Source organism: Dreissena polymorpha, chromosome 6 (genome assembly GCF_020536995.1).
Source record: "Dreissena polymorpha isolate Duluth1 chromosome 6, UMN_Dpol_1.0, whole genome shotgun sequence".
Classification (NCBI taxonomy): domain Eukaryota; kingdom Metazoa; phylum Mollusca; class Bivalvia; order Myida; family Dreissenidae; genus Dreissena; species Dreissena polymorpha.
The window spans coordinates 85,706,067-85,730,137 of record NC_068360.1 but is presented as its reverse complement, the minus strand read 5'-3'; the positions used below and the strand labels follow the sequence as shown (position 1 = coordinate 85,730,137).

The 24,071-nt window shown below is 39.5% G+C and overlaps 1 long non-coding RNA gene across 1 annotated transcript; it reads left to right on the top strand.

The window, feature by feature from the left end:
• The first annotated feature begins 3,038 nt into the window (after positions 1-3,038).
• On the top strand, positions 3,039-3,854 carry LOC127833313 (uncharacterized). Its single transcript, XR_008027338.1, has 2 exons — positions 3,039-3,179; positions 3,622-3,854. It is a non-coding gene; the product is annotated as an uncharacterized LOC127833313 (long non-coding RNA).
• The last annotated feature ends 20,217 nt before the right edge of the window (positions 3,855-24,071 follow it).

Genomic DNA, 24,071 nt, shown 5'->3' with positions numbered 1-24,071 from the left:
TCAATTATAGGCACAATGTTTGGCATTTAAAAATACAGGTCTGTAAAGTAATGTGTTGCCAGGCTTATTCATGTGTCACTAAACAATCCGGTTTTAGTTTACTTTCCATTTCCTTTTCCGTGAACTTTACTAGCAAACATGACAAACGTCATTGAAGTGAAAGTCGATGACAACCCCTTCTTGCACAAATACTACAACTCGCTTAAGAAATTCAGCACGAAGATCTTGCGTCAGACTACCAAGCCTCCTATCAATATCTCCTCCCATGTTGGCTACACTTCCAACAGCAGAGCCTTGGTGAGTTCGGCTTCCGTCTTAGCATCGATGTCGCTTAGCAACAATTGGATGATGGGCGTCGACAAATTAGGCGAGACAAGTCGCTTGAACTGAAACGATCTGATCCAACAGGTAGAGCAGGCGTTGCGTGACACGTCCATTAATGTGACTACTCGATATGTTGTTCTGTAATAATGTGAACCTTAGGCCTGGAGAGCAGTATGCGATTGACGCCATTCAACAACAGTTGTTGTCGGCAATTCTCGGGTTTGGGGTAGCGACTTCGGCGTCGGAACTCGCTCCATCTCTGTCTATGGCCCAGTCGAAGCAGCAGCAGCAACAAGAACAATAAGTAGTATCTTAGTGGTGTTCTGGGATATGGGGCTTCATGTATGTGCTTAAATTGTCATCCAAGATTAGCCTGTCCAGACTGCACCTACATTAAGTCCTATTAAATTGTCATCTCATATTAGCCTGTGAAGACTGCACCTTCATTAAGTCCTATTAAATTGTCATCCCAGATTAGCCTGTGCAGACTGCACATACATTAAGTCCTATTAAATTGTCATCTAGGATTAGCCTGTGCAGACTGCACATACATTGCTCCTATTAAAGTGTCATCCCAGATTAGCCTGTGCAGACTTCACATACATTAAGTTCTATTAAAATGTCATCCCAGATTAGCCTGTGCAGACTGCAAATACATTAAGTCCTATTAAAGTGTCATCTAAGATTAGCCTGTGTAGACTGCACATACATTAAGTCCTATTAAAGTGTCATCCCATATTAGCCTGTGCAGACTACACCTACATTAAGTCCTATTAAAGTGTCATCCCAGATTAGCCTGTGCAGACTGCACATACATTAAGTCCTATTAAAGTGTCATCCCAGATTAGCCTGTGCAGACTGCACATACATTAAGTCCTATTAAAGTGTCATCCCAGATTAGCCTGTGCAGACTGCACATACATTAAGCTCTATTTTCCCAGAATGAGGCTCATATAGTTCACTTAACTTCAGCATTTTTTCTGCCTGATTGAAGAAAATCTCCTAGCATCAAATGGTGAGTATGTGTTTTTGAAAATAATCAACTTGGTAAATAAATAGCAAATAGCAATTGATCTAATATCAGGTTTAATCATAGAAGGTCAAGGCATAGTTTTGTCTACGTTTCGGCCGAAATTCAGCCCTTGAACCAAATGTTTATCCTTGCATACAAAATCCGCTGTAATAGGCTTGTTAATTTTATTTAATTTTAGCAAAACAATAATTTTAATGACTTCAGCACATTATACAATTATTCCCTTCAATATTTATTTAAGTTCCTGAATTTTGTTTCAAGGACCGGTTCCTACAGAATCACATGCAGTCATAGCTCGGTACCCAGCTGAACAACAGGCTGTCTGGTAAGCTGGGCCCGGATAGGTGCAGCCAGTCTAAAGCTGGGGCTCCAAACTTTCCAGCCAAGTGGGCTGATATAACCTCTTCTACAAGGTGCATTGGTCCTGTAATTTACCGTGTATAATGTGCAGTGTGTTACTACTGAAAATTTTATTTCAATAGTGTGTGCGTGTTATACATTGGTAATACTCTATCCATGCTGCTTACTTAAACAAAATTCATTACGTAATTGTAAATATTCATAATCGTTGCCATTATGTATTGCCTTGAAAGGGTGCAGGGGAGGAGGTCGTATAGAATTGTAGAATTCTCTCCGTCCTTCCATTCTTCCTTATGTCGGTCCAACTCTTTTGGAGTTACACGTAACTTAATGCAGATTGGTTAGATATGGATGAAAAATGATTGTATCAAGTGAACAGTATATAGTAGGCTGTGTGTGTGTGAAGTGTTTATTGTATACCTCATTTGTATCAAGGGTCTTCAAACATAATGTATTTCTCATATTATTTAATCAAACAACATTGATTGACCTCCAATATAACTGATGCTATTTCAGAATGCATTAATTATTTGGTTTACAGGGACATATGTCAGTGATGCTCAAAGAGCTGGTTTTCTGTTCACAGAGAAAAATCCTAACAACTCCAACTCAGCCACTACATCTCAAAATGTAAGTCCCCTAACCATTACAAAACGTATACTGTGGCACCAGATCACTGGGATATAAGTCGTCCGTTTACATTCTGCACAGTATGCAACCACAGCAGATTTGCCTATTTTTCTCACAGGTACCCGATAGAACAAGAATGGGATTAATTGTTTGATATGCACAATTCTGTGGTCTGAGCAGAATTCTACCTTGGGACCTTTCGATTCCTAGACCAGCATCCCACCACTTGACTAAGGTCCCACATTAATACAGTATTACGCAAAGACATGATATCTGAGCTATTTTCATTTATTTTTAAGTATTGCCAATGTAAAGTGATGAAATATTAGGATATTTATTACACTAGGGGATTAAGAGAAAATCCCTTTCCCCCATTGCTATGCACCTGGTGAACATATTTGTTTCTCTATAACCACCTGTGAAATAAAGTTTAATAATATACTGAAATTAACTCAACACATATTTTCTGTTGATTTAAAATGATTGCATTGCATGTCTATATTATTTTCAAAAGCTTTCCATCTATGAAACGTTGTTGCCACAAAATTGGTTCTGTTCAAATCTTTTTATGTTGGCTAAGCAATATGGAAGCTTATGGTTGACAAAGACAATTTCTATAATGCAAAAAATGCTTGACATATTTGCACAATTATCTGTCAAGTTTGACACACAATCTACTTTTTCCAGACAACCCGAATATCAAGGCGTTAAGTTTCTTCTGGATGCAGTTACAGTCACAGCTTTCAAGCCAGCAGCTGTCGATGTATTTCGATTCTCTCCTCTCCATGTTACCTGACCTGCTGCCTGTGAACATCCTGCACATAGAACCTTTGTGAGTTTGAGAGACATGTGTAGGCTTTTTGTAAATACCTACTTTCAGAGACAGTTTAAGGAAACGCTGGTCCGTCTTAACGTTTGTCCGCCTGTCAGGTTGTGTGGCATATATAACCTCAAAACATATTTCTTATTTTGTTATGCAACTCTCCAAACATGTTTATTAGCATGTGGACGTGTACTGTTGTGTATTTTATATCAGCTTCCTTTTGCATTAGTGGAATTGGAGATAAAAAAACTTTTTTTTCATTACATGTTCATATTATTTTGCCGTAAATATTTAATAATTAAGGAATATATTTCGGACCACCTATCTTTAAATTCAAATCAAAGAAGCTTTAGCACCATATGTCAGTTTTGTTCTTTTTCATTGCTTTCCTATGTAACAAAATCAGAATAATGAACTGAAATTAACACATACATACCTTCCTTTATTTCAGATCCTAATCGATGTAATTAAACCTGCCAATCAAAAAGACAGCCTGGTACAGCACTTGTCATTAGATTGACTCCATGCAAGCCTTTGAAGATCATTTATACATACAATTTAAGCATGATAGTCAATAAGTGCCTGCGTTGGCTTCTTAAAAGACTCGCAGTCCTGAGCATTTACGATGGAATTCCTCATCTTAAAATATTGGGAAGGCAGGAAAACACCTGTCACTGACAAAAATGAGGGAATGACAAAGCACAATAAGACAAGCCAAGTCCTGTGATCAGCAAGTCCTGTGGCCAGACACGTCTTGTGGCCAGCCAAGTCCTGTGATCAGACAAGTCATGTGATAAGCCAAGTCCTGTGATCAGACACGTCTTTTGGCCAGCCAAGTCCTGTGATCAGCCATGTCCTGTGATAAGCCAAGTCCTGTGATCAGACACGTCTTTTGGCCAGCGAAGTCCTGTGATCAGCCAAGTCCTGTGGCCAGACACGGCTTGTTGCCAGCCAAGTCCTGTGATCAGACAAGTCCTGTGATAAGCCAAGTCATGTGATCAGACAAGTCATGTGATAAGCCAAGTCTTGTGATCAGCCAAGTCATGTGATAAGCCAAGTCCTGCTCCCAGCCAAGTCATGTGATCAGCCAAGTCCTGTGGCCAGACAGGCCTTGTGGACAGCCAAGTCCTGTGATCAGCCAAGTCCTGTGATCAGACACGTCTTGTGATCAGCCAAGTCCTGTGACCAGCCAAGTCATGTGATCAGCAAAGATTTATGATCAGCCAGGTCCTGTGACCAGCCAAGTCCGGTTACCAGTCAAGTCCTGTGGCAAGCAAATTTAAATGACCAGTCAAGACCTGTGATCAGCCAAGTCTTAGGATCCGCTTAGTTCTGTGGCCATCCAAGTCATGCGCCCAGCCAAGTGTTTAGGCCAGCCATGTCCTATTGCCAGCAACTTTGTCTCGTGTGTACAGTCCGATTGTATGGGAAGAAAAATCTACATTTCATATTATATATGGGTATAATGATACTGATAGTAACTTGATGATTAAGTATTTTGTAATGTATTGGTAAAAACCAATATCATAAGGGGAAACTTAGTATTAGCTGTAATGTAAAGTATTATTTCAAGAGCAAAATAATGCAAGTACTGCTATTTTTTCTGTATTCGGAAACTGACTCTATATAGCTTTATCCTGATTATCGTAAACAGACAGACAAAATGTTTTTACAATTGTTTTTTTTAAACATTGATTTTAAGCCTTCACAAAGTTGTTTAAATAATGCTGATACCTTGGACAATATTTAACGTATTTATTGTATAAACAAGACATGCTTATTTTCAGTGTTTACCTATAAAATAGCAATATGTGCTAGGTAAAATAATTGATCAGAACGGTTCATAATTGTGATGCTTCTATTTTGATATGTCTGTCATTCTGTCTGTGTACATTTCTCATCAGTTTGCTCTTTTGAGACAGTATTTTATCAAGAATTTCATGTAGTAATGTAATAGCAGAATATTAAATAATAATTTGATTTATTCAAACTATATTAACCTTCTGTTTATTATCAATTTGTTTATTGACAACAGATTCTTTGTTTAATATTAACAATAGTTAAGCGCGTTATAAAAATTGTGTGAATGTACATGCATAATATTGCGATAATTGATGCACACATTAACGGAAAAACTATTTAAAGCAATTGAAATTTAGAAGTGTATCTTAATTTGAATGGAGTTTGTTTAATTATTAAAAAAGGATGCTTTCATTGTTGAAAATATGATAGTAATTCCTCCACTAGTAATTTTGTTTCAAAGTGAGTATTTTCATGAATAATGATCCTAGATATGGTTGTAGATTGTTCTTGTTGCATCATATACTGACATGCTCATCATTTGTGTTGACATTTGCATTCTAGCATTAAAAGTTCATTATGCTTTAAATATTTGTATGTACACATTTGCGACCAGCTTTTCTAATGTAATAAGTGAATAACGTAACACAGATTTATGTGTCACTGTATATACGTTTATTTTGTCATTTGTAAATAGATCAACTGCAAAGCTAATGTTTTTGTTTGTACATTATTCATAAAATGTTGCCATTTCAAACAAATACATTCACTGTTTGATTTCATTTGTACAAAATTGTTTCATATTAAACATCATTTACATATCAGGCAATAGAGAAAAAGAATTGCTTTGGATGAATGAGCACATTAACCTGTATAGTTAATTAAGACATGCAAAATATCAGATTATTAACATAATAATATACTTTAAGCATTAGAAACACCTTGTTTTATGTCAAGCTTTTCAGTTAATATAATTAAGCAACTACTATCTGGAACTTTGGAAAAGAGTGAAGAGCGATTCAAGGGAGAGCACTGTGATATACTAAATAAAAGTCGTCTCCCTTGTTAAAGTATAATTTTACCTATCAACGTAACAAGAACATTGAATCGTTTTATGTCCCCCACCCACTTAAGTGGGGGACATATTGTTTTAACCCTGTCTGTCTCTTGGTCTGTTGGTCTGTTTGCTCAAACTTTAACATTTGCAATAACTTTTTCAATATTCCAGATAGCAACTTGACATTTAGTATGCATGTGTATCTCATAGAGTTGCACATTTTGAGTGGTGAAAGGTCAAGGTCATCCTTCAAGGTCAGAAGTACAATATATATGGCCAAAATCGCTCATTTTATGAATACTTTTGCAATATTAAAGATAGCAACTTGATATTTGGCATGCATGTGTATCTCATTGAGCCGCACAGTTTGAGTGGTAAAAGGTCAAGGTCATCCTTCAACGTCAAAGGTAAAAAAAAATAATTCAAAGCGGCGCATAAGGGGACATAATGTTTCTGACAAACACATTTTTGTTTAATTATTCCACACTATAAACTATATACTATATTCATTCAGTAATCACTAAAGAAATATGGTTTGCATAATTGTTTATTTCTATGCGTTATACCAAATTCACCAGTATGGCATCAATTTAAGTTCATCATATTTTAATTGCCAAAATTGGCCATACAGTGCTAAAAGTTTGGTATTCTGACTATTATAAGTGCATGTTCTCATACAATATCACATTGTATATTTAACACTGAGGCAATATGTGTTAATATATTAATTTTTAGCTCATCTATTTTTTGAAAAAAAAAATGAGCAATGGTCACCACCTTGGCGTCGGCGTCCGGTTAAGTTTTGCGTTTAGGTCCACTTTTCTCATAAAGTATCAATGCTATTGCATTCAAACTTGGTACGCTTACTTACTATCATGAGGGAACTGGGCAAGAAAAGTTAGATAACTCTGGCTTGCATTTTGACAGAATTATGTGCCCTTTTTATACTTAGAAAATTGAAAATTTTTGTTAAGTTTTGTGTTTGGGTCCATTTTATTCCTTAAGTATCAAAGCTATTGCTTTCATACTTGCAACACTTACTAACTATCATAAGGGGACTGTGCAGGCAAAGTTATGTAGCTCTGACTCTGTTTACAAGTTTTGTAAAAGCTGTTTTCATGTTGACCGCTCCACATTAAATGTCGTTGACGCACATTCACTGCGGCCAGGCTCCGTAAAACTCCCAACAAATCTGATGTCTTATGATTGGATTCCATACACACGTGGTTGTTTATACTCAGCTTGCTTTGCATTAAACATGTCTGCTTTGTTGTTGAACAATTATACACAGCCTTTTATTGGACAAAATTGTGTGATATTTCAAATTTTTGCTATCGATTTTTTATATCCAACAAAAATATATTTTGTTTATGTGTATGTATATTAAGCTATAATAAAATTGTTACTATTAGATATCAACAACCTATTTATAAGCAATAAACTATATTGGTAAAAGTAGATTTATGGTTCAAAATCATGTCTTTCTTTGTTCGATTATCACAAATTAACATTTTGCAAAACTGGTTGAATAAAGAAAACGTTATGCAACGTACCACCAGGATTAATAATTGCCTTTGCACGGTTATAATGTTTGTGTTATTGAATTGAATAATTTCTGTAGTTTGGTGCACAGGGCACAGAGCAAATGCTACCACTTCTATAACAGTCACGACGCGCTAACATCATTAACAGGACTTGTTACGTTAAATCGTACTTCCTTTTTATAGAAAAATAATAAGCGAAAAAAAACGAAAGAAACCTGTACAATTACCGGTTCGTTTATTAAAAATCATAAATACAAATCGGTTTAATAAGTCTTTGTAACGTTATTAATTTAGAATTTTATAAATACAAATGTTGCTGAAAAACAAATATTTTTATTTTAATTGTCTTAATGAGGTAAGATCCAGCGGTCCCGGAGTAGGCAGATCGTTGTATTCAATTTAATATATCTATTTTATGTTTGTATGACCATGATATCTTTGTTAGAAAATATATTTGTAAATTATTTTTTGAAAATGCGAAAATCGGTTAACAAGTCCATACAAATTTGATTATAACATTATTGTATTATTAGTAATTGTGTATATTCATCAACTATTTCATTAAAATTATTCTTTATTAAAATTGTTTGGAATCGACCGAACGCCAGCCTTCGTTGAGTCCACCTTGTTTATTGAACGTATTGAATCATTTAACAAAGGAGATATCCGTTGTCTTACACAATGAATATTAACTGTCATAATCATCAGATCTAAATGTTCTGTCATGGTCCACTATTTTCCGAGCTTTGGGGTTATTTAAAATGTATTTTATTTTTCTAGGGTTCAATATGACATTATAGTATATTATTTCGGCGTAGCAATTTAATTTATTTTAGAAAGAACAGGGAAGGCTAATCGTTAGAGCTTATTTAATGGTTAAACACTAGTAGTCCGCTCATTATTTTGAGTGTGCGGCACTGATCATATGTAACCGCATTGTATAGGCATGTATGTTATTATTTGAAATTACTTGCCTAAGAAACAATATATTTATTTCCTGTCAACATCCTGAACATAAAAGTGTATGCTGTGAACGTAAAGCATATAGAGATCAGCGTTTATGCGATTTGTTTAAAGCACGTGTAGACAGTTGTCAAACAATACACATCACATGTTAACAATCGTAGTAGGAAATGGTTAGAAAGTGTTACTTGCTAGAAATCCTCGCAATTCTCAAGACATGCCTCGCCATAAATGTATTTGCTCAGGTTAATAGCGAATCAGATACATGCATTTTATACAGCTTTGTTTCTACATCAGTCGACAAGTGAAGTTGTTAGTCACCAAAATCATGCATAGGGTTCCTTAATATTCAGCGAATAGTGAAAAACTAAATATTTAAACGAGTGTAATGATCAATATTAAAACGTGTGTTTGACACAATGCTAAAACGACGACAATTCGCATTTACCCACAGTGCAACCCATATAGGTGTAAATAATGTTGTAAATAAATATGATAAGTTAATAATTTTCCCCATATGCACACTTTTAAAACATTTTGGATGGAGCGTGTCGGCAGGCCTAGTAAGGCGCGCCTGGCGAAATACCATCTCTACCGTGCAGTCTGGCTCTGTTGAAATGACCCACCCATCATGACCAAAAAAAGAATGGTGACGGTTTTTGTTGTTGTTTTCCCTACTGTAGTGTAGATGATGCTTTCCCGTAGTGTAGTGTAAACATTGCATGGTGCCCGTTATATGACAGGAGTGTTAAATGAATAAGTTAGGAAATTCTAATTTACCCTTAAATGTAAACCAAACCAAACGCAAACATAAAACCAACGGTGGCGGTTTTTTCTCTTGTCTATCGCATGCTCACTTATATTCTTTATATTTTGTGGTTTATAGTGTATGATATTTGACATATATGCAACGAGTTAACAGTCTAATTTAGGAAAGAAGCCGTATACCTACTCTGCAATGTGCTAGATCCTCACTCACTGCTCATATATATGGTTATTAGTGTGTGTGTTTAAATTGATTTAACTAATACTGTTAATACTAACCTAACTGACTAACATGTCTTCCGCGAGGGACGTTAAAAAGGGGTGCAGTGTATCGGTTGGTACACCAGGCACTTAAAAAAACCTCTAGAAGCGGGGCATTTCCCGTATCACCCTCGAACCTCCACTAACACCTCTCCTGGGGCGGAGAGCTCAATAAAATCACACTTAATTCAGTAAACAAGCCATCAACAAAAATTCATAAATGGTAATAATTATAATAATGATAATAATGATGGTGGTGATAATAATGGTTATGATGAGAATGATGTTTATGTTAATGTTGGGGATGATTATGATGCTGGAGTTAATCATGCTGATAACAATACTAATTTTTGTTATAATAGGTCACACATTTTACACTTAACGAAATATATACCTAATCATTTATCTATTTTATAGTATAACGGATCTAATATGATAAACATTTTTATTATTGTAATATAATTCTCCTCTTTATTTATTTATTTTTAATTTTTTTCTACCGATCTGAAGAAGAAGGCATAGTATATATATATATATCTATATATACTGCTACTCGCCAACAATTAGCATTACGAGCAGGCGCGTGTCACTGCTAGGAAATTAAGAAAGAAGTGTATAGGAGATAGAAAGTAATACATAATGTATTTTTGAGACATAGAACAAAGGTGAAAGTGTTAGTTAAAAGAAGAAATATACAGATAAAAGGTTGAAAACAGCCAAACTGCTTAGAACTGTGGCCTAGTTTGGTCACCACCTGCCTAAACTGGTCAAGGGTATGTGCCTGTACAATATTGGCTGAGTTCCATAGGATGATAGTAGCTGGATAGAAGGACAATTTATAATAGTTGCTGGTAGTGGGAATTTGTCTGAATGAAAGAGGGTGCAGATGTCTAGTTAGCCGGGTCGGAGGAATGACGTAGGAAGGCATTGGTACAGCAACCAGTCCGTGGACAATTTTGTAGAACATCAGTAGCCGGGAGTCATACCTTCTGTTCTCAAGGAAACGCCACCCTAATTTTTCTAGCATGTGTGTGACGCTGTTGTGATATGAGTAGTCATATGTGACCCATCGAGCGGCCCTGCGTTGGACCATCTCGATCTTGTTCATGTTGTATTGTGTGTGTGGGCTCCACACTGAGCTACTATACTCAAGTTGTGGGCGGATCAGGGTTTTGAACACAAATTCTCTAATGCGTAAGTGTGTTATGGGAATGGTGCGTTTGATGAAGTTAAGTGTTTTACTTGCTGTTGCGGTAACCTGGTTTATGTGTTTATTCCAACTGAGGTCAGATGTGATGCTAACACCCAAGTATTTAGCATCACTAACTGTCTCAAGGGTATGGCTGTGGAGTGTGGAAGTGGATTTGTAGGGGTGTTTTGACCTGGTGATGTTAATAACCGTACACTTGGAAGGATAAAATTCCATATCCCAAGAGTGTTCCCATTTTTGTAGCCAATCTAGATTTTCTTGCAAGGTGTTTTGTTCAGTGGGATTGTTGACCGTGATATAGACAGCAGTGTCATCAGCATATAACTTGACCTGTGACACTATGTTTTCTGGCAGATCGTTTATGTAAAGCAAGAAGACAAGAGGGCCGAGAACAGTGCCCTGAGGGACGCCTGATATGACTGGTACCTCGTCTGAATTGTCACCATTTACCAAGACAGACTGACGTCGACCTATAAGGAAAGATTTGACCCATTGTAATGTGCTATCTTAGATGCCGTGTTGGTACAGTTTGTAGAGTAAGTTCATGTGATTGGCCTTGTCGAACGCTTTCGAGAAATTCAGGAGTATTAAATCTGTTTGTTGACCATGAATAAGGTTCCTGGATAAGTCCTTTACAAGTCCTATGAGCTGTGTCTCGCATGACCGTTTTGACCTAAAGCCATGCTGAAGATGGAAAAGAATATCGTTGACCTGGAAGTGTTTGGTGATGTTTTAGGCGACAATGTGTTCCATGACTTTACAAAGAACACATGTCAGTGAAATTGGCCTATAGTTAGCGGGGTTACTTTTGTCGCTTTTTTTTAAAAAGGGGGGTGACGTTCGCCTTGATCCAGTCGGAGGGGATAATGCCCGTGTCAAGAGATTTTTGAAAGATTCTGGTATCCAAGTGGGCAATCTGTTCATTAAGATTTTTTAAAACAATAGGCTTGATATTGTCAGGGCCGCAAGCCTTGCCAGTCTTCAAGTTGGACAAAAGCTTTTGGACACCACTTACACTTATGGAAATTTCAGGCATTTTTGGGGTATTTTGGCTTTAGGGTGTGGCTAAACAGGGTTTGGGCTTCATTAAACAGAGCTGACCTTATTTTAGAGGATTCATTGGGGTGAAGACGGACTGGAACTGGCGATTGAGGACGTTTGCTTGACCTTGCTATCAGTGTTGAGTTTATCGTTTTCCAGTAGAGGGGCAATCCCTTGGGTATCCTGTTTAGCATTTTTTATGGTGGAGAAGAGCTTTTTACGGGAGAAATTTTGACCTATATGGGGATTGTCTGGATCAGCGGACTTAGTTTCGAGCACATATTCGAGAAAGCTGGAGTGGGCCTGATTTATTTCATTTTTGTCTGATTTCTGAGTTTTTCTATACTGTTGTTTGACCTTGTGACTGCCAGTTCTCTGTTTTAGGTACAATTTATTTATTTTTCTTATTTGTCTTTGGATACTTTGGGTGATCCGGGGAAGAGAGGGGTTTGATCCCAACATCTTTGAGGAAATAAAGAGGTTTGATCCCTCTCGGAGAAGGTCCTTAAATTCAGTCCATAGCTCTTCGATGGACTTAGATTGGTAATTTGTGAACATGGTAGGGGACCTAGAAACAATGTATTGTTGAAAAAATGATCCAGTTGGCTTTACGGAATGAGTGTTCAGTACGGGGATTCTGTCTATTTAGTCGGGGTTTGATATCAAAGGTGATTTGGACGATGTCGTGTTGGGAAACTGACCATTTGTTGGAGAGAGAAGTCATTTATCAGTGATAAGAAGTCTTCGTAGGGTTTAGTATACAGTAATAGGTCTGGAGCATTTGCGTAATTACATCAAAACGGTACTGCCCGGGCTGCAGAGTGCCTGTTGTAGAGATTTTTCAGAGGGTAAGAGACGTCAAAAGCGCGGTGGTGGAAGATTACCGAGGGCTTGCAGGACGTGGAGTTACAGCTTCATCGATGCCGGAAAATATTGAAGACAGAAGCTCCGTTAGAACAAGAGGTCCCTGTACGTCGCATTGTTAATATTTGAGGCGACTCAATTACTGTTCAGTTTCTAATCATTAGGCAGGCAGCCTGAGAAAAATTAGTAAATCTTCATTGTTTTTTGTCTATTGGCCTTCGAAGGGTTTCGGAAGGCACATCGTCATTGAGAGGCCGCGCATATATCGCTCGGTGGCGGCCTCAGGAAGTCGGCCGGCTAGCGCTACACTTTATATTTGGTGTTGTAATTTACGGAAAACCGGATCAAAGAAAACTTATAGCAAGTTACCTAGTATTTCAAAAATGTGAGAACAGAAAATAAATGTTGAAATATTGTAATTTAATCAGGTTAATTACATTTAGTGGAAGTGAATGACAATAATCGCTTCAAATTATATACCTGAAGTGTATTGTTTAAAAAATGTTTACAGTATATAGTTTTTTTTTCATCATTTTATGAATGCGGTCTTGCCTATTAGATCGATAAAAATCATGCTGTTTTTACTGAAAACGCGATTGTTGTCCTTGTTTTGCTAACAAATGCATTCATTTAGGAATGAACATGTTTTCGATGTTATATTTAGTATGGTTAAACAAATAGATTTGGAAAGGAACATGGACAAAAAGTTGAAATTAATTGACGCAAAAATAAATGTAAATATTTGAAAATTAAAACATGTCTTCAGTATATCTTATAACGTTCATGTTTGGAATTTACTTGGACAAAATATCGTGTTTTTGGTATTGGTACTGTTAAACTGATTACCTTTGACGTCATCAACGTGCGGGGAAACTAGTGTTTCACGATTTGGTAAATTGACAAAATTAAGGAAAATTGTTTCAGATTTGCAAATGTTCGTTGCAGTTATTATTTTTGTGAGTAAACAGTAATACTGAACTTTAACCAGGCTCAATAATATCCATCATATGCCTCTTTAGACGATATAAAAACCTGAAAATCATGCATCGTTTCAACGCAAAACGAAGGAATAATGTTGTTGTCGTTCTAGTTTGTAACACTACAAGGATTGACTATAAAAAGTATAAAATAAATTACTCGTATAAGCACGAATGGCCGATTTGTCTAAGCGTTAGACTTTTAATCCAGGGGTAAGTGGTTCGAGCCCAGTTGACGGTTAGTTTTTTGTCTTTCTTTAATGGTATTCTCGTTTTTTACAGGAGCTGTTTAGATGCAATGTTTACAGTTATCAATATATAAATATAAACAATATAACTATAGTATGTGGCTAAAGACAGACGTAGATGGACATACACAACCGCTTTGTAGAATCGCCTTTAGTTTAGTTTGAACCTATTTATTTTAGCTTGATTGCAGAGAAAGCTTAAGGCGTACTTGAAACGCTCTCGAGTCCGTTTCCTGGGACTAAAACCACTACTTGGTGTCTTTCGGGGATATTTAAAGAACTCCCCCACAGTGGAGATTGAACCCGTGACCTCCCGATCGCTATGAGGACACCATATCCACTACGCCACAGTGACTGTATGTTTGTTTGGTTTTTTACAGCTTCATTAAGGTTTCTTCCTGAATTGTACGTCGATCACGATCATCTGAGTGTTAGTTATATGATGCTTTGTGTTTACGGCTATAGAATAAAGACGAGAGGTTGTTGTCTAGTTTGTTGTGTTTTCATTTCATTTCTCAGAAAGTCGCGATTATGCTGCTTTCATCTATGTTAAACCATTAAGTAATTAAATAGTCATAACATTGAAGTCTCTTACCGTTGTATTGCTTTTGAATCTGAATCGTGTTGCTGTGAGGTTAACTTTAAATTGCCTTTAAATGTTTCGCTAAATATTATGGGCCAAGTGTGAAAATCGGAAAACATAATCTCCCTCCTGATAATATTTCTGGAGTTTCATAATTTGATTATATCTGTATTGAACTCGTGGGTAATCCAAATATCAATAATCCATGTTCATTTCTAATATTTTTGTGATTGCCGCCCACAGATTTGCTTGTCTGTTGCTCATCTACATAATTGGCGGTGTTTCATTGATAAAATTCGGGCGCCACGCCGAGGGAAAGGAACTCTTGCCGAACTACGAATTTTGGTGCAACCTGTTGGATACATAAAGGTGAGGTACCGGGAACAATATCATCCGCGATTGGGGAAAACGGGACTTATGCATATGCGTAAAGTGTCGCCCCAGATTAGCCTGTGAAGTCCGAAGTTAAAGTATTAAACCGCGCTTTGCGAAAACAGGGAATAATGCAGTCCACAAAGGCTAATCACGGACAACACGTTCCGCCTATTGCTAACATGTTCGCTTAGAAGACACTACATTTGAACGAAAAATATCAAAAAAGCGTAAAGTGTCGTCTCTAATAAGCACTTGCGGGCTGCATTAAGCCCCGTTTTCATAGGCGCGGCTAAATTATTTGAGCCGATTCGTTGCCTCGTGGTTACACACTGGCACCAGGGGATCGAATGATTTGCGTCCACCCTCAAGCATATTCGTCAATTTGTCGTTGGCATAAGCCGTTCGACCAACGTGCAGTCTAATAGGGCTTCACAGTGGGAACTTAAACTAAAACAGGTTCGCCTCTGGAACCGGAGTTCACATGTATCTACCATTATACATCATTATTCAGATGTCACGTCTTTTAAAGGGGCGATGACCGTATTGAGTCTCCCGGTGCATTAGTTAAAATGTTACACACCATTGTTTTTTTATCTTCATTGTGTTCAACAGAAATATCAACGGCTAAATAGTATGGTATTGCGCACTGCTCCCCCGCCACCCCACTTGCATTTCTTAGTCGACCCCCGATGGCTCAAAGTCGCGGGGACCGACAAGAAAAGCTCGAGAGATTCGAACTTCGAGCAAAACGATTCATAATATTGTTATTGTTTGCTTTCAAAAACAACAGCACAAACTAAACTTAAAAAACTAAAGAACAACAACACATGTGTTGTTTAATTAACATACTGATTTTCTATGTTGTAGAGTGGAACGCTATTCGTCATTAGTCCGTGTATGAAGAAATCTGCGTCGTACAACTCCACTTTAAGCCACGTTTTCCCAGAACAAGGATCATATTAACAGAAGGTTCATCAAGTGTCATGTAGAATCATTCAGTGCGTTTTTCTTATGTTTATTTATTTCACATTGTTTGTTGAATATACATTTAAATTACCTGTATATATTTTGTGAGAGACTCGTTTTTATACACATACCGAATGGTTTAAAGGGGTATATTTAATGATTCAAGGAGAGTGATGATAACCGATGATAGCCGATGATAACCGAAGGTACCCGATGATAACCGATGATGACCGAATCATTGGCAGTAGTCTTCAGGGGGAGGGGCATTATTTACTTTACCCGAAACATTTGTTTTATTTTTTTACAATAAAAAGCATGTTGTCATTTGTTAAAGGGGCCTTTTCACAGATTTCGGCATGTTCTGACGTTATTCATTAAATGCTTTCTATTGATAAATGTAAACATTTGATCGTAAAAGCTGCAGTAAAAAATAAAGAATTAAATTAAAAAAAGGAAAAAAACTGGAGCAGGTTTCGAACAAGTGACCCCTGGAATCCTGCCGAGGTCCAGAAGTAAAAACGCTCTTATCCTCTCGGCTATTCTGCCGAGTCTACATACGTGACGTATTTTATACCTTATAAAAGCAATCTTGGTAGTGTCACAAAATTTAACGACAACAACAAAACTCTCAAAATTATTCAATCGTTTCGCGTTGCAACGCTATATATTTGTTAGGTTTTAAAATCGTCAAAAGATGCATATAATGGCTATATTAGACCATGGTAAATTATCAGTATACTGTTTCCTTACAAATATCATAAATAAAACGAAAATTTGCGAATCTGAAACAACTTTTTTCAATTTTGTCAATTTACCAAAACGTGAACAGATCCCTTTAAATGTATTTAATAACCATAAACCGTTAATAAGCTTGATCGGAACTTTCTAAAACAATCTACCAAAGATAAAGTAAATTGCATCTGTAAGATCTTGTCCAGATTGTAACTTCAACATCGATGCAGATCTTAAATAAAATGCCAGACATTTTTGATATGCGGAGGTGTGTCGAGTGCAAGGCCAACCTCTGCACAGAGATTTGAACCAGCATAGCTGGATTAAATATTTGCCTTCATAACCAACCACGTGTTAATAACCTAGCCACGTGGTATGATAATTTTTCCGTTGTTAATTTTTACTTTTTTAATTTAGATAATTACTGTTTTTACGAGGAACCTAAATGTATACACTATTTCAAAATATAAAAGAAAATGATATACTACTTTTCATAATATAACACTTAAACCAAAAAAATAAAATCTTATCAAATATGGTAGGACTTTCTTGTGATCGCAGAGATTTTATAAGAGAGCAAGGAACGACAACTCTGCGAGGAGATTGGTGCAAGGCATGTATGCATAACTCAAAAAATATAATTGCTACAGAGCTCAGGATACCGTTGAGCGAGAGGAAATCTTGAGCTGTGATATGAGATTGGGACAGCACCCATTTGACCTTCAAAAGGAGGTCTGATACACGTTGCCGCGAGACCCTGACCCGATTGATGTGGGTCAGAAAATTCATTTCCACGAATATGAAATCCTGAGAGGGAATGAGGTCTGACTTGGCTGCATTGAGAAGGAGTCCTAAAGAGAGGAGCTCCTTCCAAGAGAACTCTAGGAGTAGCAGAAGCAGTTGACGATCGAGCTGGTGTAAGAGCCAATCGTCGAAATACTGAAGCAGTTGAACCCCGTGTATTCGGAGGTGTGCGCCCACTGCGGCCATGAGTTTGGTGAAAACTCGTGGAGCTGTGGTCAATACAAAGGGCATCGCCCGAAACTGGTAGACCTGGCCTCGAAAGGAGAAGCGCAGGTACTTCCGGTAGTTGGGATGGATAGGAACATGGAAGAATGCATCTTCCAGGTCCAAGGAAACCCCCCAGTGCATGGGTTTGATGGAGCGCCGAATGAAGGCAGGAGTCTCCATCTTGAAAGTAGGTTTGACTAGAAACGTATTGAACACTTTTAAGTCTATGACTGGTCTCCAGGAGCCGCTTTTCTTTTGAACAAGGAAAAGGCGACTGTAAAATCCTGGAGAACAAGGGTCGTGAACCCTTTCTACCGCCTGTTTTTCCAGAAGTCCGAGAATGAAGTCTGGAAGTTGTGGATGCGGAGATACCAGATCTATTGGGACGCGAGAGAGTGGGGGCCTTTTTTCGAATTGAAAAGTGAGGCCTTTTGTGACAAGGGAATGAACCCACGCGTCCGAAGTTATTTGGAGCCATCGATTTGCGAAGTGCATAAGTCTGACCCCGACTGGTACCTCCGGCATCGGAGGTTGTGGCGGTAGAAAGGGGTAGTGTTTTATCCAGGCCGTTTTAGCGTGGCGCGGCGCCACGCCGCTTTTTGGAAGCGCCTCGCTGCCCCTTTCAAAGCAAATCAGCGCCACGCTGCCCAGTTCAAAGGCCGCCACCCTATTTTCCGCCGTGCGCGACCTTATTGATAACATCTTAATTGCCTCTTAACCAAGCTTCTAAGCCGACTATTATCAGCGAAGATTCGCGCGGTTGTGAATTCGTCATGCCTGAATAACCATGTTTCAATATCAATCGATAACCTCAGTGGCTTTGTAACACTAATCGGTCCGGATACAATCGTGCACAGTTACTTAGGAGACTTGATGAAAACCTCGATGTTATTCACGTGGAAATTGTGCATTTCATGCATAATTCAGTTATATCAAAACATTTATTTTTACGCGTAATTAAATTTAAAAAAAAAACACCAGTTGTATCTGTAAAATATTGATTTGATTTCAATTTAATGCAAACAAGTTTTAAGATAAAAATTAATTTTAACAGGGCTTGCACTAAGCGGCGTACGGCCTTATATAACGCCAGATAATTGTTTCCATACGCCGATTACAAAACCCCATGACGTCCACTGTACTTCCTGAAAATTGGCCATACGCCGAAAATAGCATCCCGTGACATATTAAAGCTGTCGATTAAAATAACGCTCCGCCTCCTACCCAATACAATTGGCGCAGGCTCACAGGGCTGACCTTTTGGAGGTCCACCCTTGCCGGAAGAAGGATTAAATGACTTCTTGTCCGCATTGGGTTTGCCCTTACTCCAATTTTGGTTTACAGACGGCTTCCGATAGGAAGATGTTCTGTTTTGAAAAGGAGGCCTATTTGTGGGCTGACGTGGAGCAGACGGACGCTTTGTAGGGAAACTGTCCCTTTTAGCGTTCTTGGCCGGTGGGGCTCCTGGGGGCTTAGAAGCAGGGCGCTTAAAAACCACAGGGCGCTGGCCAGAGTTGTTCCTAGCTAAGGAGGCATATATCTGATCTTCATGATCAACAGTAAGTGCCTGTATCCTCCCTCCGAAAAGAGAATCTGCTGTTAAAGGAACAGTTCGAAGGGAGTTAACGCCTGTTTCCAAAAGGAAATTATTGGTCAAGGAAGAGAGGATGAGGTGTCTCCGAAGCCTCAGCATCTCAGACATAGACGACGCAGCATTGTGTGATAAGCACTGCGTAGTGAGTGAAAGGTGTATCAACAAGGCACGCCGCTCCTCTGGGATTAAATCAGAAAGCTCCCAAACCATGTCTAAGGCTGTGGCTGCCATGAGATCTAGCTGGTTAGCCAGACCTATGGAACGGCGTTCTCTCAGCTCCCAATTTTCCAACAGGGAAAGAGGGACTGCTGTATGGGTGGATGATGAAGGCATTGTAAGGGACAGCTTACTAATGTCAGCATCAGGAACCGGAAGTTTGGAAAGGTCCAAACCGGTAGAAGGGTCGGGTACCGGGGCCTTATAACTTTTACCGCCGTACATTTGTTTAGGCTCCGTCAGCTCATTAGGGGCTTTCCATGAATATGGCGAAGGTTTATTGGCTGGCTCAAGTGACTGGAATACAGCCATTGTGGAAGAGCCAATAGGAAGGCGGAGATCCACTCGGGAAGTCGCCTTACTTATCGTGCCGGGCTCCCGTCTGCGGGCTACCTGTTCTGTAACGGTAACCGCAGAACCTGTAAGAGACAAGGAAGACAAGAGACAAGGAAGGGCGGGGGCAGAAGTCCTCATCTAAGGTATTGAACATTAGTTCGTAAACCTGATTGATAGAGGCCAAATAATAAAGTTCGGCCTCATTAGACTCCGAACCCGCCTCAATCGAACCGTCTGAGAGAGCATTGGATTGATTGAAACCGGTGGATACAGAAGTAGGAATTCATCCGCTTCTATCATGAGAGGATCGTTTTCCGGCACCATCAAAGATATAGCTGGTGAGTTAGGTCTATCAGAGATCAAGTCAGCAGACTCACTTTGAATACCAGCGGTCGCTGGTAAAGGATCAGTCGAAAAAGGGACAAAGATTCCCGGCGACTGTTGGATCCACAAAGTATTGGGATTTGATGGTGTAGCGGCAGCCCGGGGTATACTTCTATGCAATGTGGAAGAGACCCGTGGGGCTGAAAACGCAGCCGAAGTGGTTAGGTTAAACACTGTACCTGTAGCCTGATGTATGCGAACTAGTGTTTGAATACAAATTATGCTCAGTGGTTGTAGGAACGGCTGAAGTGTGTGTTGAGGCAAAAATAGAGGCCGACACACGTGGAAGGGTGTCACTAGATTCCTCTGAGAAGGATCGCCTAGGGGACCTAGGAGTCCGAGAGCGCCTAATAGAGGAAGGTCTATGTCCCTTATCCCTGCGATGCCGAAACCCTGTTCAGCGGCGCTGGGAATGATGTTTCCTGAACGAACGTCTCCCAGAGCGCTGGCGTGATCGCTCTTTACGAGGACATCTACGCCGAGAAACACTCGGTGAGCGTAAACGACGTCCACTCCGATAATGATGAGGGCTAGTAAAAGTAGACGATGAGTCATACGACGACGAGCCCGAGGTGGAGGAGTAGCCGGAAACATCAGACACTGCGCGTTTACGTCTGTGACTCACAGTACAAACGCGACTGCGTCTACCTTTGTGGAGTACTGACAAGGTAGTGTCAACATCTACGGTGACCGGAACGGTCTGTGGCACAGACTGGTTCCCGGTGACCGGTGACCGGTCAATGACCGGTGACCGGTGACTGGTGACCGGTTGACCGGTGACCGGTGACCGGTGACCGGACCGGTCATAGCATGACTGGTGACCGGACCGGTCAATGACCGGTGACCGGTTGACCGGTGACCGGACCGGTCAATGACCGGTGACCGGTTGACCGGTGACCGGACCGGTCATAGCATGACCGGTGACCGGACCGGTCAGTGACCGGTGACCGGTTGACCGGTGACCGGTTGACCGGTGACCGGTGACCGGTTGACCGGTGACGACACCGGTCATAGCATGACCGGTGGCCGGACCGGTCAATGTTGACCGGTGACCGGTGAAGTCTCCGGACTGGTCAACTGGTCGTTCCCGATGAACGGACCGGTCAAATTTTGACAGGTGTCGTCACCGGGCAAGGACCGATGCATGGCATCTCCTGATGGCATGTGGTCGAGGTCGTGTGGGGAAAAGTCACGGCTAACCGAACTTTCCCGACTTTGACCTGAGCCACGCATGTTGCGTTTCCGGCTCTTGAATGGTCTACGCTTGATGGCCCAGGTTTCTTCTGACCAATTCCGACAGAAAGGGCAGCAGTTGTCCTGGTTGCATTTGGCACACGAAAGGCAGCTGTCACGGTTGTCCCAGCTGCTCTAATGTGGCCACACGAACCACGTGTTTGAGGCATTTGCCTTAAACAAACAAACAAAATCACAAAACGGTATAGAAATATCGGATAATATATACGGAGAATATTTTAACACAATTCAAAACTTCTCTAGTTCTGTAAAACAGAAGAATCCAGCGAAACAGAGCAACAATTAAGTAAACAACAAAAATGTCGGCCTTGTATATCGCTATCCGGAATAAGAGTGATGGTTTCTGGGTAATATCCCGTTTTTGGTTACACTGCACCATGTGACCGTTCTGACCTAGACGGGTTTATGACAAGTATGGGATTCGGACAGAAAGCTTCCGGATAAAATACGATCCTTTCGGATAAGTAAGCTATCTAGATAGCAGGTAACGTTATTAAGCTATTAAAACTGATATGAGCTGCAAACTACAAAAACAGGGCTTAATGCATGTGTGTAAGCCTGTAAGGTGTCGTCCCAGATTAGCCTGTGCAGTCTGGGCAGGCTAATCCGGGAAAACATTTCCGGCTTATATTCATGAAATTTTTGTTTAAAGGAAGTCTCTTAACAAAAAAAATCCAGTCTTGGACGAAAGTGTCGTACCTGATTTGCTTGTGCAGACTGCACATGCTACTCTGGGATGACACTTTAATTATGTACAGGCATTAAGCCACCTTTTCCCAGAGCGCAGCTTATATGTGTCATGTTCTGTGATAATTGGGAAAAATGCATGTGCCTAAAGTGATGTCCCAGATTAGCCTGTGCCCTTTTTACCGAAAATCTAGTTTAAGCGGAAAGTGTCCTCCCTGATAAGTCTGTGCAGACTGCACAGGCTAAGCTGGGACGACACTTTACGCAAATGCATTATGCCCAATTTTCTCAGAACAAGATACATGTGATATATCATACGACCACACACTTATTGAATGAATACGAGCTGTGCACACTTACCCATTGGAGGTCTCATTGGACTGGGCAGGAGGGGACCAGTTGTTGTATGTGTACTGCACATTGTTAGGATAGGGGCTCTGAAAACATATCCATGTCACAAATGCATGAGCCTTGTTCTGAAAAAACTGGGCATAATGAATGTGCGTAAAGTGTCATCCTAGATTAGCCTGTGCAGTCCGCACAGGCTAATCAGGGATGACACTTTCCGGCTTAACTTGATTTTTGGTAAGAAGGGACTTCCTTGAAACTAAAAATACCATAAAAGCGGAAAGTGTCGTCCCTGATTAGCCTGTGCAGACTACACAGTCTAATCTGGGATTACCTTTTATGCACATGCATTATGCCCAGTTTTCTCAGAACACGACTCACATGATAAACCAGATCTCATAGCACTAGACAAAGTTTAGGGATGCATACATAATTATAATTACATTTGCATCTAATTTTGCAACAAAAGTTATTTCAGAGTAACACAATGATTACTTAAAGTAAACAACACATGAGCACTTATACTAAAACATTTCAAGGATGAAACACATGTTTATCATCTAAAAGCTTGAGGGATGTCATAATGGAAGGTAAGTCCCTGTGTTTATCAGGAAGCAGAATGCATTACTTCAGAGATATTACTTTCTCAGGATTATCAGTTTAAAGGATATGGGATGTAATTTACAAAATCTTCATGTGTATTAGAAAGCAGTCTGCAAAATTCCATGGATGCAACTCTCTCTCATGTTTATAAGATAAATGCATTATTAATCAGTATAAACATTTCATTGATTTAATTTTTTCGCCATAGCGGACAAGTGAGTTTTTGCCCAAAAACGGGTTTTGCCCACACCGCACAAGACCGCGCCAAAATTGACTATCTTTCAGTAATAACTTTCAGATAATACTTCAAAATTCGTTCCGACTTTCGTCACTCTAAACAGTGAATTACGAATGAATGCTGGGACACGCTCCGGGGCCTTACATAACGCAGCCTCGGGCGCGGAAGGACCTCATAAATTTCAAAATGCAATTAGTAGCGTTGGCAGTCGTTATGAAGCGTTACCATTCATCGTTGTCAGCCATTATAAGGCGTTTTCAGTCGCTCTTACACGTTGTCAATCGTTATCGTAAGTCGCTTTGACACGTTGTCAGCCACTTTTAGGCGTTGTCAATCGCTATAATACGTGGTCAGCCATTATTAGGCGTTGTCAGTCGCTTTAATACGTGTTCAGCCATTATTAAGCGTTGTCAATTGCTATGACACGATGTCAGCCATTATTATGCGTTGTCAGTCGCTATAAAACGTGGTCAGTCATTATAAGGCATTGTCAGTCGCTATAATACGTGGTCAGCCATTATTAGACATTGTAAGTCGCTATAAAATGTTGTCAGTCATTATTCGGCGCTGTCAGTCTTTATGACACGTTGTCAACCAGTATTAGGCGTTGTCAGTCGCTATAACACGTTGTCAGTCATTATTAGGCGCTGTCAGCCGCTATAGTACGTGGTCAGTCGTTATGAGGCGTTGTCATTTATTATGAGGCATGATCAGTCATTATGCGGCGTTTTCAGTCATAATAAGGCGTGATCAGTTGCTTTGAGAGATAATCAGTCGTTTTGAGCCGTTGTCATCAATTATATCCATTTATATTCGTGTAGTGCACCGATTGTAAAAATGCATG